At 33.2% G+C, this 17882-nt stretch overlaps 1 long non-coding RNA gene across 1 annotated transcript; it reads right to left on the bottom strand.

The window, feature by feature from the left end:
• Positions 1-1698: 1698 nt before the first annotated feature.
• LOC109341127 lies at positions 1699-17273 on the bottom strand. The gene is made up of 3 exons (XR_002106898.1): positions 17263-17273; positions 16096-16100; positions 1699-1845 (listed from the first exon to the last, which is right to left on the bottom strand). It is a non-coding gene; the product is annotated as an uncharacterized LOC109341127 (long non-coding RNA).
• Between the last annotated feature and the right edge of the window lie 609 nt (positions 17274-17882).

Below are 17882 nucleotides of genomic sequence, written 5' to 3'. Positions count from 1 at the left end.
ATGACTAGATGGGGGAGAAAAGGGAAAATGCTCGAATCAGAGAGGCATTAATGAAATGGAGGATGACATATAAGTATAACTCCTCGGTCCTACCAAGGAGCTTCGAGCCAGGGATACTAGTACTCCGAGGGGCAGACATTGGAAAGGCCAAAGGGAAGCTAGAACCCAATTGAAAAGGGCCCTAACGGGTGACTACTAAAACCAGTATGGGAGCTTACAAGTTGGAAGATATGGTCGGCAACGAGATTATTTGGACCTAGAATGCTACAAACCTCTATGTATTTTATTCTTAAGCAATCATGTTAGCCCCTTCGAGGTTGGAAAAACATTTTAACACGAAAAATATATATGATAAGGATGTATTATTCATTTGTTGTGTCTCTCTACTCTTAACAAGAACTTAATCCACCAAGGCATGGATCATGTCCCCTTTGCTCGATCATCTCATCAACATTCATGCCCGAAATGTATGGACCATTTCCCCCTTTGGTGGCGGTCAGCAATCACCCCCAAAATGTGTGGACAATATCCCCCTTTGGCGGAGGTCACCGTCACCCCTCAAATGTGTAGACCATGTCTCTCTTTGGTGGCGGACAACAATCACCCCCAAAATGCATGAACCATGTCCCACTTTGGCGACGGGCAACATTCACCCCTCAAATGTGTGGACCATGTCCTCCTTTGACAGCGGTTAGCAATGACCCCTCGAATGCATGGACCATGTCCCATTTTGGTGGCGGTCAGCATTCACCCCCAAAATGTGTGGACCATGTCCCTCTTTGGCAGTGGTCACCATTCACTCCCAAATGAATAGACCATGTTCCCCTTTAGCGGTGGTCACCATTCACTCCCAAATGCATAAACCATGTCCCCTTTGGCGGTGGTCAACATCACCCCATCCCCAAATGTGTGGAACAATAACCTAGATCTCTTTATTTGATCAAATATCCATCAAGTTAATCATGCCCATATCTCTTCATTTAATGTTGTACCTAAGTCCATCATGTGCAGATTTAATTATGTCTGCAATTGTTGTTATCGAGCCTTTATCTTTCAGAAGTTATTCAGTTGAAGTGCATCATGTCCGATTATTGATACCTTCAACATTCATCAAGTTTATTTCCTTGTTGGCAAGATTTCATCATTGGATTAGACGATTAAGTTATTATTATCATTTACCCGGATTTCACTGTGAGGTGAATCATTAATCAATGTATCCAGGTTCAGTTGTTACTTTCAGAGTTCAGAATTATTCATCAAGTTTTCATCAACTGGGCATTCACTGTGTTTATAATTATGATGCCTGGATTTCGTTAGTTACATTCATAAGTTATTAACCTTTAATTTGTTGAGTGTTATTACTTGTTGATTTAATACAAGATTCAAACGACACTTCAGATATTTTAAAGGGTAATTCATTCAAACAAAGCACTAAGGCTGGGAATACAAAGTCTTACTCTATTACTAAAGGAACTAAGGTTGGGAATCCTAAATCTATACATTATTGTCGGGGAAAGACAACTTGACAATATTCCCATCAAGCTCTTCCAAGAAGAGCTTACCCTCCTCAACATAGTTGCAGATATGCATCACATGAGTAGATGGTATACGCTACCACGCATCACATGGATTTTGACAAATACAAAGATTGAAGACAACAAAAGGTTGAAGACAAAGGTTGGAGGCAAGTACAAATACAAGCTTGAAGACATGGTCAAATCAACAAACAAGAAAGTCTAAGTCAAGGCTCGAGTTCACTCAAGCTCAAGCATTCAAGAAGATCTAGAGGTTAAGTATTTTTATATTTTCTTTGGTCTTAAGATGTTAGATTGGGTAGAGTCTAGGCTTTGTGAACCATAATGGAAGTCTCACAATCTAAAATTAATCGTAACTAAAATGAGACTTACAAGTATACATACATGATTTATATGCACATACATAAATACCAGATCATGTGATTTTCATGCATTAAACATAGTTTTAAATCATATATCCTTCAAAGTCATGCATCATACTTTTACAAATCATGTAGGAGATTCATATCATATGAAAATATCTTTTTTTACAGAAAACCCTTAATCGATTAAGGTTTAGTTAATCGATTAAGCTATGAAAAATTGGGAACTCGTTAATCGATTAAGTTAAGGGTTAATCGATTAATGGTAGTTGTGGTTTCTGAAATTTTGATTTTTAAAAATTCGTTAATCAATTCAAGAAATTGTTAATTAATTAAATATACTAGAAAATTGAACTGTATATTAAACCAAATTTTCCCATTTGGATCATAGATTGAGAATCATATTTCGAAAATCAAATTGTTTCTTACACTTTCACATCAAAAAACAAATTTATGTGGTGCTTTAGAAAGGGAGAGAAAAGAGAGAAAAGAAAAAACATCATGAGTCTCTAGAGAAGATTTCAAGAATTGCATTGTGAAATCTTTTACAAAGAAACCTTGCATCTCACATTTTATATTTTGATTTTGTGAGACTTGTAGAAAAGTTCTTAGATTCTAGAAGGGTGTATATTCATCACATTGAGGTACAATTACTCGTTTTGTATACATTTAGACATTAGTATCAACATTTCTCTTAGGTGTGTGATATCACCAAGTATAAGAGAAAAGGTTGGGAAAACCCTGGTTAGAAGTGGCTAGGTGCCATTAGAAGCTAGGTTCACAATATAATAGTCTTGGTAGGAAAGCTAGAAGTGGTTGTGCCATCCATCAGAAGTGGTGAGGAGCCATCTAAAGTGGATGAAGGTAAACCATTAAAAGCTTGAAGTCCAAAATTGTCATGATGGAAGTGTGTTTGTAAAACATTGATTTTCATAGTGAAGAATGGGAGGATTGGATGTAGTTTGCATGTGGAAAAGTAAACGAACCAGGATAAAAGTTATTGTATCATTCTTCTTATCCCTTAACTCTTTACGTTTTCGCATTGTTTGATTTACTTAACTTGGCATTCTTATCATTTTGTGTTACGTGCATATATGTTCTATGCATTAATGTGTGTTATCATATGTAAGAGTACATGAAAGTTTTTTTGAATCTTGGTAATCTTGGCGATTAAAGAAAACTATTTTCAAGAAACAAGAACTCGTTAATTGATTAAGTTCAACATTAATTGATTATATGCAAAAGCTGTAAATCGATTAAAGCATAAGTTAATCGATTAAACAATGAATAAAATTGTAGAATCTTTTTGTTAATCGAACAACAGTAATCGTATACTGAACCACCTATTCACCTCCCTCTAGGTGAAGTTTAGATCCCTTGTGTTCCAACAAGAAGAGCTCACCCTCCTCAACATAGTCGCTAATATTCATATAGGACAGGTCCTTAACCGGGTGTACTAGACGGTCCTGCCCCTTGGCATTGTCCCATGAGGCTTTCGTTGCCACCCTAACAAAGGCAATCAAGTCAGCCTTATGAGCCTCCAAGGCCTCCTTCTCTCCGGCCATAGCCATCTTTTCACCTTCTAGAACTTCCACCCATGCTTTCACAACATGAAGTTCCCCTTAAAGTGTGGCAATCTCTCCCGAACTGTGTACCACACAGTTTTCAACCTTCGTGCCTCTACTCTAGGATGCCTTCATTTTATTGGCCAGCCGACTGTTCTCCCATTCCATATCCTCAACTTGGGCAGTCATCACCTGTAGTACCTTTTGGGCGGCAACGAAGACTCTTTTGGCATCATCATATCGTAGATAGAGACCAAACACTTTCCCTCTGACTGCCAATACTTGGGTTTCCAAACTGCTTCAACTCAACATCATGAGCATCTCACTTACCCTGCAGCATGTTGGTCTTGAAGGGCTTTCACCGCAACATTGTCATCCCAATCAACCAAGACCCCTTCAGCCTCAAAATACTTCGCCATATAGGTAGACAACATGGATGATATTCGTATATGCTTCAATAGATCTCATAGGGAAACCCCATCTAGCACCTCCATTATCCCTAAGGTGAGTAGGTTATGGTCCACCATGTGGGGAACCCCGTACTTGGAAAAGGGTCGGCTGGAAGAACGAGATTTGGAAGACTTCCCATTCCCTTGCCTATGACGTTCAGCTGTTGGTGGAGCATGAGGAAGGGAAGCGAGGATGTTGGCAGGAGCGACCATGATTGGAGGAAGAGCAACCTCACATTGGTTTTTAGAAGGAAGAGGTGGAAGAGGAAGTCTGTAAGCATGATAAGAAGAGGAAGGTGTCTTGCTCATTTGACAAGACGAGGATGCTGGGGAGCCCCTTCTTGGATTCTTCAGGGTCGGAGTCCCATCCTCGGCCTTCATGGTCACATCGCTCAACATCCAATGGAGGTTCTTAGATCTGCTCATCTCGGTTGCCAAAATCAAATCAAAACACATCAGAAAATTGGGCAACAATATTTAAATTAAAACAAGTAAAAGAAGTAACATGGAAGACACATGCCCACGATCACGACAAAGGTCGTATCCCCTCATACAAGGAAGAGCATGGCAACACAACACCTATCTCTTTCCATTTCTTGATCTCATCAACCATCGCCAATTATTTAGTAGTGAGTTTGGTCTCCTTGAAGTCGCATGATTGGTGATGTCTGTGAAGATTGGCTCCACTCCAAGCAAAGGGGAATCACCATTCCCCGGCCGGAGTGTACATCCACCACTTATCGTTTCTAACACTTCCACTCAAGAACCCCTTCTTCCAATGTTTAACGAAGGATTTAAAGGGAGTGAACAGAGCTCGCCCATTCTTTGACTGGAGGCATGTCCATCCTGGACGATCGTCTTTCTCTTCATCATGATTGATGCTATGAGTAGAGATGGTAAAACATCTTTCGCAACCGGTTTTGCATTTGCCCGCAAAATTTATGTCGGCGCGAGCATGCCCATATTGTTTTAACAGACAAAAATTGCATGGCCTACCCATTTTAAAACGAGCTAACGGACATGTAGATGACCCGCGGGCATTGGTAAATAATAAAAAATTAAAAAACTCATATAATAAAATAAAAATTAAAGAAAGTAGTTAAAGAGAATGTTTTGATATTTTATATGAAATTAAACAAATCATATCACATCATAGTTTTTTTAGGCATTAAATCACATCATATCATGATTTATTTGAATTATTTCTTATTTTTTCTCTTGCATCATGCATGTGGGCCAATCATGTTGCCAATAGAAATGCATGGCGGGAAAACATGCTGGGCTAAACGTGCAAATTGACAAAATTTCTAGGCTATGCGGGTGGTCTAGTGGGCTTTGCCCATTTTTCCATCTACAATTCTAAGTGACCTGAAACATCCAAAAGAATAGATGGACAGTGCAAGGGAAGCTCCTGACTTGGCAGAAGATGGTGAATGCCTAGATAAACCCCCTGACTTGGAGGTGACTTAGGACAACAGTGGACCATCCATCCAAATGAAAACGAAGACCAATTTTTTTGGGAATACACCTCGTACATATAGGATCTCTGAGGATCCCTATTCTCCATCATCGGGTCAAGACAGACCCGCTCATCCCTCTAGTGAAGGTCCCTATTAGCCAACAACCCAACCTCTGCCCAGAATAGAGGTGAACCTTCATTGTCAACGGTGTCGAGAAGACAAAGCAGAGAGGGAAGGTGGAGGTATGGACAAGACCTCGATACTATCACTAGACTCTTCCCTAGAAAAGAACACCATCATAATGCGTAGAAGGGAAGAAGAAAGTCACATAGAAATTTGAAGAAAAAGGCTCGAATGTGTGCGGGAGTAGATGGATTCTAGCAACACCACAACTCTTGAATGAAGTGAAAGGTGGATAAATGAAGGAGAAGACCTTCCTATTTATAGGAATGGATGAGAGGGCCTTCCTCACGGTCCAACCCCATGCACACATCTTGACCATCAAAAAACACTTGAATGCTCATCCAACTATGGACACACAGATCCGTGCGATAGGAGGCCAAGATGCTGGCTGAAATCCCTCTTGGCCATCTAAAAAACACTCAAGTAGGATTTAACAGCGACCTGGGAATCAAAGCCAAATGACTGCTGACACGCCGAAAAGACGTTTGGCCAGACCACATGCCATTAATGCGCCCCCATTCTACAGACGGTACAACATTCAAAGTACTCCAAACCAACCATGTGCCCCAAGATCGGAGACCCTCATGATGACCTCGCATGAGAAGCCCAGAACATTAAATATCGCGGAAGGCCAACAAATTTCTGGATTTGACATACATGTTTCATTCCCTTCCTTGACCACCCAAACCTTAACTAGATCCACAACTAGAAACATTCAAGCCTACTAGCACGCCTGATTTCTGACCATACTAATAGAGTGGAGGCAACTATTCCATCTTGGCCAAACGATACTCACCTTGCCCAAGCTAAGCCTCTCAAAGTCGAACAAAGGTCAGACATCCCGCAAGACCTTATGATATGATCTGGTCAGCTGGACAATCCAGAGAAGTAAGTCATTGACGAGACACAAACCTAAGGACCAGTTTTGTACCACACCTCTGCCACCCACCTGTCACCCCACCAATACAGGACTGCCATGTTGCCTATAACACAGACATCTGCCACATGTCGCATGCCACCTACATTTCTCACCTAACTTCCTACTATACGGCAAGGACATGCCTAGAATATGACTACTGAACCTACTACATGCTATAAGTCAACTATACGTAGAGTACGGCCTTGTCAGGCCTGCTTGACATTGATAAAAGCAGACCCCTTCTTGTCCAAGGCAGGCCGACAAGCCTAAACGGTCTGTCATGCCAACATAATCTGTTAGGGAATATTTCAGGCATCTTTCCACTATAAATAGGGGAGTCACCCCATAAGGAAGTATCATTGTTCTCTGTCTTGAACTCTCACTATTGCATTCTATTATCTAACCTCTCACCTCATTCACATACAGACTGGAATCTCAAAGTCCCTTTTCAGGTACCCCATCGATGTCTCCAAGTTCAGTTCAGGCATATTCATAAAGACTTCTTGCCCGAATAGTAGCCCAACTTATCCACTCACCACCATACTGAAGAACAAATTTGAAGAAGTTAACATTTACAAAATATTTATTTTGTCTTCATATATTATTGCAAAACATTTTATCTACTCTTAACAACTTAAAACATTTATCTTACTTTGATTGTTTGAAATTTGTTTTTATTAGAAAAATGAGCTTTTTTTTTAATTAGTTAACAAATAGAATTTTGGTGTTATGAATCAAAACACACAGATTATGGAAGTATTGTGGAAAAAGACTCAACTACGCTGTATGATGGATAAATTTGTGAAGAGGTTTTGCTCAATTAAATAGGATTCAAGGGTAGAGTGTTACAATACTTATCATTTTTATGGGAAATAGTCTATCCCAAATACACTGTTAATAAAAAACTAATTATTGATGTTATTCTGTTTTGTAGATGATGTCATGGAGTGATCGATGTGGACATGGTTTTGAGTAATCTTAGGACTAAATCATTGGATTCTTTGGAAAATGATAAAATAGCCTTTTTAATCTTATGAAACCAACGTGTTACACAAAAAGGCACATGACAAAGAATAAATAAATTAATAAATTATGGAATTTTCCTTTTCTATAAGATATAGTTATACACCATAAACTTATTATTTAACATACTCACAATCACTATGAGGCCACAATTAAACTATAATAACCTTTTAACAAAATTTTGTTTTAAAATACTTTCCCTCACGTTTTCTTTATTATTTTGTGAAATTTATAATAGATTCATTATATTATATCAATATATTTTATATCTAGTGTATTCTGTATGAAATCTAAAAGATAACTTTGTTATTAAAGATAATATCATTAATGTGCTATCATTTTTTGAGCATCAAATAATGTTATTTTCTTAAGTAATAGATCATGCCTGAGTCACATTAAACTAATCTTAGCTAGAAGGTACAAATACATAGAAAATAGATTTTATCAATATAAAACATTAGCAATTAGGGGTATATTGGTAACATACCAAAAGAATCAATCAAACATACAAAAACTGAAGTGAAAACAAGGGTCTCAACACGTTGGAATTGAGATGAAACCATTGAACTCCATCAGAGTTAATTTGATCGATTTTCTCACATGTCCTAGAAATATTCCAACAACTGCGTTTTTTACGAAAATCAATTTCTACATTGTTTATGAAAGCCATTAATTAATTGAAGATTACTAAGAGAAATGTTGCTGCTCTTGAAAGTCAAGCTTGGTTTCACTAGATCAAAAATTGGCATTAGCCAAGATTTGATCTCATGATAACCTTTTCTTTTACTTTTGTTATTAAATTTATTTCTCTCTTGAGTAAATTACACAAATAATATTTTTTAAGTTTTAGTAAAATTATATAAATTAAATTACCTATCCATTTGTAACATCTACATAACCCTTAATTTATATACATACATTATAATTACTATCCCTGAAGAGGGTTGATCCTTTCATATCTAAGCCATGCACATATAAAAAATATAGGCCCTAAATTTATTAACAATTATAGACAAATTTTCATGACGATTGTGAACATTTTTGCTAGATGTTCTCACACTTTATGTATGAGAGTTTTACCAACAAATTGAATCTTTTAGACATTATGTATAACTTAACAGTCGAAAAAATATTTATTTATAAATTTCAAATCTTGATGAGCCTTAAAATTTTAATCATTTTGTCTTTATTATCATGTTTACCAAATAAATTTAAAGTAGAACTTTGAAATTTACTAAACTCATTATACGATTTATGAAAATAAACATATTAATAAAAGAAAAGAAAACATATTAAAATAATTTTTTTTAAATGTACCACTTATCATCGTGGCCCAAGGTGGTTGCACTTGTAGCATTTGTCCAAGGTTTGTCCTGCCCTTGCACATATGAGTATAATTAAGTTAAACGCAAAGAGTTGATAAACATAATTAAGTTAAATTCTAATGGATATTAGGGTAATTTATTCTTAATTTATAATTAATAAATTCTATATTAGCTAGGATAAAATGTTCTTTTATAAATTTTCATATAAAATTTTATTATGAAATCACTATTCTCTTTTATGAATTTGATCAGTATCTCTTTAGAATTATTGATGAATTCTGTAACAAAAAAATGATAAAGATGTATTGACTATTGTCATATCTTCTCTATACCATTGTCATTAACAAATATATCTGCTTATAAAATAAATGACGGTTCATAAGTACTCACAAACTCAAACTCATAGTCAATCTCAACATACTTTATTTTATTCCAAACATTTAAATTAGTTGTTGCTTACAATATAAGGTTAGAACCAAGAAATGATTTAAACAAATCAATAGTTCATGGATCTCATTTTATTACAATTATTTTAGACTCGTTGGAGATGTCTAAAGATAAGCTAGACAAAATCGATATTAAATACAAATATACATGTTATATAAGAATCTGGTATAATTATAAATTTGTTGGGATTGTCTATTTTTCTATTAAAATATCATTACTAAAAACAATAAAATATTTGAACTTATTTTATTATTTGGTAGAAATAGTATGTTTTGAAAATGTTGAAGGGAGTAATAAAAGGGGAGATAAATTGTTGTTTGGTTCAACAAAAGTTAGATTTCAGTTTCTCCATTAAATTTAAGACATAACCATTGTCTTAACAACGTAGTAGGTGTCAAAACTTATCCTGTCAATATTCCCTAGATGATAAGTAATTCACAGTACAAAGGGAAGTAAAAACATTGTAAATGGTAAAAATTTCATTTTGGTTCGTTACAAAATACTTCAATAATTCTAAGGATATGTTGCTTAAATATGTAAATGAGAAGAGTGATGTCATATTCTAATTCTATATGCAAATTTAGAAATGATCAATTTATTCTAGCTAATGTGTAATTAATTAAGTATAAATTACACTGACACACCTTAAAGTTTAATTTAAAATTACACTCATTGTCTTCCTTGTTGGGGTAGTTAGTATAATATATGTATATAAATTAGGGGCAGTTTGTGTAGATGCACAAACAGATGAGTGAATAATGTAATTTCACTAAAATTCAGAGGATGTTAGTATAATTTATTGTTTCTAGGGTGACAAATGGATGAATTTAGATCCTAATGGATGAAAAGTCATCTAGAAATCCATATAATCCATTTAAATCATATTTTAAATTATCCAATGAAAATGGAGTCATCGATATTTTAAATTTTTCAAAAGGTGATTTTAACAATGTCATTTTAAAAATTGTTTTATTCAAATAGTGTTTTTTAGTTCTGACTAAAAAAATTAAATGAATTGGATATTCATCTATCAAAATCTATGAAAAATGAGTCATGGATAGATTCAAAGACATCTATTAAGTTTGAAAATGGATGAATTGAATACTTTAAAATATGACTTAAATAGATTTATATGGATTGATGGATAATTTTTCATCCATCTATTAGGATTCAAATCTAAATCCATTCATTTGTCATCCAAATTTGTGAGCATAAATCAGGTTTCAAAGTTATAATATTTGATGGCTAGTTTTGAAATTTTCCCAATGTTTAATTTTTTTTACTGTATTTACTAGCTTTCCATTTTTTGTGTTGTAATCACAGAGGGTATGTTAGCAGGAGCTAGGGCAGTTATAGTTGCCAGTATTGCCACTGCCATTCTACTAGAAGTATTCCTTCATCCTATTGAATGCTATTTCATTTACTCAAAAAATTTTAAATAACACTTATCCACATAAGTTTACATTTAGTATTTATAGGAGATAATTATTATTTTGGGTTTAATGTGTATATATTGTGAGGGTAAAGATTTATAACCATTGTGAAATTTTTTACACTGAAGATGTCTGGACCAATTTCTCTCCGTGATGAATTCAATTATGCTTCATATGCAGATGGCTAGTGTGAGCGTGCTTCCATGGGCACGAGCCAATCTCAATAACACCGCTCAAGCTCTCATAATTCCCTAAGTTTGCATATTTTTACCTATTAGCAAGGATATAATAATTATTACAATCTTTATTTATTTTCTTGAAGACAGTTATGTTTAGGGTGTTTTTTCATCTAATAAGCTATTTATGATAATAATAATAATATTAGTATTAAAAATAAAAAATAAAAAATTATTTTTATTTGGTCAATTTTTTTATTAAAGAACAAAAGTTATACAAAATCCGAAAATGTATTTTTTATTTATGAAATGTTTTATTTTCTAGCTTTTATATTGTACAAATTTACATATAATTGCTTTTTTCTTCTCTTTGATAATATATTTATAAATATAATATTAATTAAATATAAAATAACTTCTCACTAAAAAAACAAAACCTAGAAACAAAAATTAAATTTGAAATAATTTTAAAATCACCAGTTTTCTAAATAATTTATTTAAAACAAATTGCTTTTGGCATAACCAACAAGGGTGGAAACAGATCTGGTCGCCTATGAAAGAAATATTACTTGACCAATAATAGATTAGGGTAGACATTTTCCCTGAACAAGTCAGACTCAGACTTTTTAATATTTAGCATAATTGGTCAGACTTTAAGCTATCTAAAAGAGATATTAATCCTAATAGAACAACCTATTTATATATATATTACACAATAATATTCATATTATACTATTTTAATATAAATAATATTATTATATATGTATTTTTAATATAAAATGTATACAAAAATATAATTTAATTTTTACGGTTAGATGAGTCTAGTTAAAAGCAGAAATGGTGACCTACTTAAAGACCATATAGTATATCAGACATTTAAACATAATAACATGTTAGGCTAGACATTAAACATGTTAAACTTATGCTTTGAAATGTTTTTATACACACTAGACCCAAACTCTTACATGCTATATAAGTCGATCTGTTTAAGGCAAAATATGACTTGACCTATTTCAATCCTTATTAACCATCGTAGTTTAATTGTAGTGGCAGTACATCATATTTCGTAGTAACTAACAATACCATTTTAGCGACTGAAAGAAAGAACTCATTCAAGCTACGGTCCAATTTTGAAACCTAATTTAAATTGGTAATATGCGTTTTGGGTTTGGTTATACTAAATTAGAGTATTATATTGTATTATGCATCCCAAACACGTATTATATAAATAGATATCGATGATGGACAGTCACATCTCTAAAATAAAAGAAAATCTATGTGCAAATTATAAATATGGAGGAAAATGATCATTTGTGTTACCTTGTGTTAGCGAATTAATCTTAGGTTATTGCTTGTAGGCAACACATCTATCTTATGAGTATAACATATGTCTCGGGTGAAGTTGGGTTAAGAGAGATGTATTGCACATCAAGAGAGAGGGGATGAATTGGTGCTTGACTACTTTACTCCTTCAATTAATAATTGATTAAACATAGCAATTAAGTTTCAGAAAACCCAGATAATTAATTAACAATCAATTAATGATCAATTAGATAGGCTATTTTATTTCCTGGTTAATAGATTACTAGTCAACCATAAAACAAATCACAAGATACAATTATCTTCGAAAATGAATTTTATTCTTCAAGAACGATCTAATCAATTATAATATTAGATTTTATCTTTATCATATACAAAACGATTAATTTTGAAGTATAAATTTTGAATTTAAAGATTATAGAAATAGAAGATTTGACACTTAAAATTTGACACTAGTTCATGTCAATTTTACTAATGGAGATATATACAAACTAATCACCAACGACACATTTGTCTTTCTTTATAAACTTGGCTCGTGTTGATTTCCCACAACCTCTGAGCTTCTTTATACCCTACAACAATCTTGCTCTCATAGATATAGGATATTTCTCCCCTAATGTATCTTATTTCTTTCTTTTACAAAAATAAAACATTGAATTTCTTTTACAAAAAGAATCCTAAATCTAAAATATCTCACTCAAATATCTGATCAACTTGACAAACTAAGACCAATAGAACATGATGATTAAAGAAGATAAGAAAAAGAATAATTGAAAAAAGTATGATGAGTTATTTGGTTTTGAAACTGAATTGACCCCTCTATGAATATTGATCAAGTAAGCCTGATATTTTTCGCTTTCAAATTACCATGATCGATTAGGCTGAAGTGATAATGGATTATTGGTTTTTGAAACTTCATAATAAATTATACTGATTGGATTATCAATTAAGTGCATTTGAAAATTGTTTCTACAAAATGTGAATTTCATTGTTTACAACATAATTAATTACAAATTGATTAACTAAGGCCAAAACTAAAAAATTATGTTCAATCATCATCTCGAGCACCATCCGCAATGGTCTTAATTAAATCAATAATATGAGATGCAGAAAATTGATAGAACCCTACTCATCATAACATCAACCAGCTATGAAACATAAATATAAGATGTAAACTAAATTGTGAACGTAAGAGTAGTCCTGGTTTCCTGTTGACATATGTATGTTATGATATATTGTCTTGTGAAGTGTTGTCTTCATCAAAACTAAGACAAACATTTAAGTCTTCAATCTCCCCCTTTTTGATGATATGATAAACTGCTATGTTAAGTTTCTTCATGAGATGAAAGGTTTTGATATGAATCAACTCTTAAACATGTTTAACGTCCCCTAAACAAAAGCTCATTTGAAAATCCTTATGTGAAAGCTTCATAGATCATATCCTTAAAACCTAACATCAATGACATACATTTTCTCGCCCATTTGACATGCTAAAAATAATAAAGATATATATGTGTCAAAGATTGAGAATATAAGAATTAACGAGTATAACAATGTGAAATATAGTCCAAATACATGTCGATCAATAATTCACAACATCATAGCAATTGCCAATGAAAAATAATAATAAATAGAGAATTAAAATATGCTATTACAAACCAACAAATATCATACAAGTTATAAAAGCCATAATCATTATAAACCAAGGAACCAAAGTACTAAAGAATATCAAATAACTAGAATAAAGAAGTACAAAGGTCCAAAAAGAAATTACAACCAGATTAAATAAAAATAAAATTTCTTAACAACTAGGATGAAAGTTGCCCTTAAGCCTCAAAAGGTGAGTGAATGCCATCACAACCCAAATCTATTATAGTGTCCATGTTGTCCAATATTGCATTTAAGTTGTCCCCACGATCTTTAAATTTGTCCATGATGTTGTCCGGGTGAGCATTGAGGAGTGTTTGCAGGTGATCCATAAGCATATCTACATCAATGTATTTTAAAAAAACACACTTCCAAACAATACAAGACTTTCTTTCTCGGAGTATGGAGATCCCTTATCGGTTTGACCCTCAACCCTTTATGGATAATCTTCACCACCTATTATTGTGGCCCCAACCAATCCTAAGTCACTTCTAAGATCCTTCTATCATTGAATATCTCTACCCAACCGTAGCTAGGATTTTACACCTAACTCCCGACACACTTGAGAACCTTTAATTAACTCAACTAAAATGAAAAACTGAATCCGAGTAACAATGCACCCGAATGTGCTAATATAACTATGATCTTAGACCTAAAAGCCAATGAGAGAAATTACACAAGATCTCCTCGATTCTGATATGATTTATGCAAGGTTTTTCTCAATATGCACTTTCTTGGAGATATGAAAATTTTCTAACTTTTTTCTCTTGATTTTCAAAGCAACACTAACTCTAGTTAATATAAGATTTCACTTAGAGAGTTCATAGAAAAATATGATATTTTTTAAAGTCATTTTATAAACCAATGATAAGAAAAACAATTTTTATACAAAATAATTTTCTATTTGATCTGATCGATTATCGATAACCTAAAAACAAGATATATGATGGATATGATCGATTATTAATTTACATTGATGCCATAACACCAAAATATTTAGCTACTAGAACTCTGAATAATCGATTATTACACTGCATAATCAATTATCAGACTTCATAACGAGATAATTGATTATCACATTATGCTAATCGATTAAGAGAGTTGAAAGGTAGTTTGTTTGATGAAAAAAATGAACCTCCTACATGATGATTGTATATGCAATGCATGATATCAAAATATATACATTTTATGCAATAAATCATGTATGAATAATGCATGAACATTATCTAATCATTTATGGATGAATGAATAAAATGTCTCATTTAATTAAGTCAGTTTTAGTTCTTGTGAGACCTCCACTCTAGGTTCATCTAACCTAGACTCAATCTAAGAAATCAACTTAGGACTTCTATGAAACATAAAAGATTCCTAAATCTATGAAAACCTTGAGTCTTGGCATGTTTCTTTATTGACTTCATCTTTAAGCTTTCACATAATGTTTGTTTATTTCATGTTCTTGTCTTCATCAAAACTAAGTACGTTGATCACACTTGCAATCTCTAACTCCTATTGCAATGTCAATTTCCCATTTTTTGATGCAGACAAACTTTGATAAACTTCGAACAATTTTACTTGATAAGCTTGACGATGAACAACATGATGATTTGCTAAGGTTGTGATGATCGAAAAATACTGCTCCACCTCAATCTAAGCAAGAGTTAGTGTGGGTAGCACATATCATTCTTCCTCTATAACTAGGTTTGTGGAAGCATTGTAAATACCACCTGCAAAATATCAAAACAACACTTTCTCCCCTTTTTGGCATGATCCAAAAGCAATGAAATATTATGAATAATATTTCCAAAAGTAAGGAAAGATATAAAATTTGTATATCCAAACTTAACCAAATCAAACACTGTTATGTTTGATCAAGCAGTTAAAAGAATTGAACAAATTCATAAGTTTTACTGCTAATAATCAATTATCATCTCATAGTAATTGATTATCATGCATAATAATTAGAAAATTTTTATGGTTTCATCACATGCAATTACATAACAATTTTAAACATAATAATCATCCATTTTGTATACGGATTTGCACAGAATAACCAGGTAATTAAAATATGATTAATGATAGCATCTACTAGGTACTCATTAAAACAAAATGGTAGAAAATCAAATAAATTGCACATAAACCATAATACGAGAAATAAGAAGTTCAAGCGGTTATCTACATAGAGTTAATCAGTACAAACACAAACATACCAAAATATAGTTCAAAATATAACAAACTCAATACACACACACACCTAGACTAACACCTAACTAGGACAAGCTATGTATTCCTAAGCTAGACTAGTTGTCAGGTGGGGGTGGTGGTGGATAGTCGCCAACAGTTCTTTGTCAATGAAGATACGTATTGGAGAGAAGGGGTTGCACGAATTTTAACGTGGTACAAAATTTTTTGAAGAAATTAAAAAATCGGCCACAAATTGAGGAAATCAGGTTTATGTTAATTAACCCTTGATTGCATACTTCAATCTAATTTACTGCTGCTAGTAATCAATTATCTACATGTGATAATGGATTACCGCTGAGGAAATTTTTAGAAATTTCAAAACTTTTCTCCTAGGTAATCGATCATTATATAATATAATTGATTACTTGCAGTAATAACTTAGGTTTAAGTACTTCTAGTGTGGTTCTAGATGAATGCTAAGATAAAGTCTATCCAAGAACCTAACACACATTACTAAACATGAAAAACAATCATGAACTCAATTAGACACAAGAATGAACCATTTAACTCAAGTAATATATAAGCATACATTAGAGGCATGGCAAAGTCATATATGAAACCTTAAGTATGCTAACTTAGATATGATTCATAAGGAATTCCAAGTTCTCTTTTTAGAATAAAGAATGTATCCCTTGGCAGGGGCTTGATGAAAATATCGACTAGTTGCTCTGAGGTTTCCACTAACTTAATAACACAATCACCGTTTTGCACATGATATCTAAGAAAATGATGCCTAATTTCTATATGGTTAGTTCTTGAATGCAATATGGGATTCTTAGATAGGATTATGGCACTAGTGTTATTACACTTGATAATTATTTTATCTAGCTTTAGACCGGAGTCTGATAATTGCTACATCATCCATAGAATTTGAGTGCAACACACACCGACGTCAATGTATCCCGCTTTGGCATTTGATAAAGAAACACATGATTTCTTTTTGCTATGCCATGAAACTAGGGAGATACCTAAGAGGTGGCAAATTACACTTGTACTCTTACGATCCAATTTGCATTCGACAAAATCGAAATCCGAGTATCTATTAAAGAGAGAGACGCATCCCTAGGATACCATAGTCCCATGTGAATAGATCCTTTTAAGTATTTCATGATGTATTTTACAACTGAAAAATGTGACTTTTTAGATAATGATTGATATCTAGCATACATACTCACACTAAACATAATATCAGATCTACTAGATGTAAGATATAATAAAGAGCCAACTATACCACGATATTTGGTTACCTCAATTGCTTTTCCCTTTTCATATTTATGAAGGTAGCAAGATGATACCAATGGTGTAGAAGCTTCTTTTGATTTATCCATGTCGAATCGCTTTAAAAGCTCCTTACAATACTTTGAATAATGAACAAAGATGTCATTACTCATTTGCTTTATTTGTAGCCCTATGAAGAAAGTTAATTCTCTCATCATAGACATCTCAAACTCTCCTTTCATCAAATCAGAAAATTCCTTACACAAGGTACCATTAGTAGCACCAAAAATAATATCATCTACATAAATTTGTACTAACAATGTCATTTTCAGATTTTGATGTAAAAAGTATGGTGTCAACCTTACTCCTCACAAACCCTTTTCTAACAGAACTGAGCTTAGTCTCTCATACCAAGCCCATGGGGCTTGTTTCAACCCATATAAAGCCTTTTTGAGATTAACACATGATTTGTCTATTTATAATACTTAAAACCAGGAGGTTGCTTAACATATACCTCTTCTTGAAGATAGCCTCTCAAGAAGGCACTTTTTACGTCCATTGGAACAGTTTGAAATTCAT

The sequence above is a fragment of the Lupinus angustifolius genome, unplaced genomic scaffold, assembly GCF_001865875.1.
Source record: "Lupinus angustifolius cultivar Tanjil unplaced genomic scaffold, LupAngTanjil_v1.0 Scaffold_371, whole genome shotgun sequence".
NCBI classification, from domain to species: domain Eukaryota; kingdom Viridiplantae; phylum Streptophyta; class Magnoliopsida; order Fabales; family Fabaceae; genus Lupinus; species Lupinus angustifolius.
This window is presented reverse-complemented; position numbering and strand designations above follow the sequence as displayed.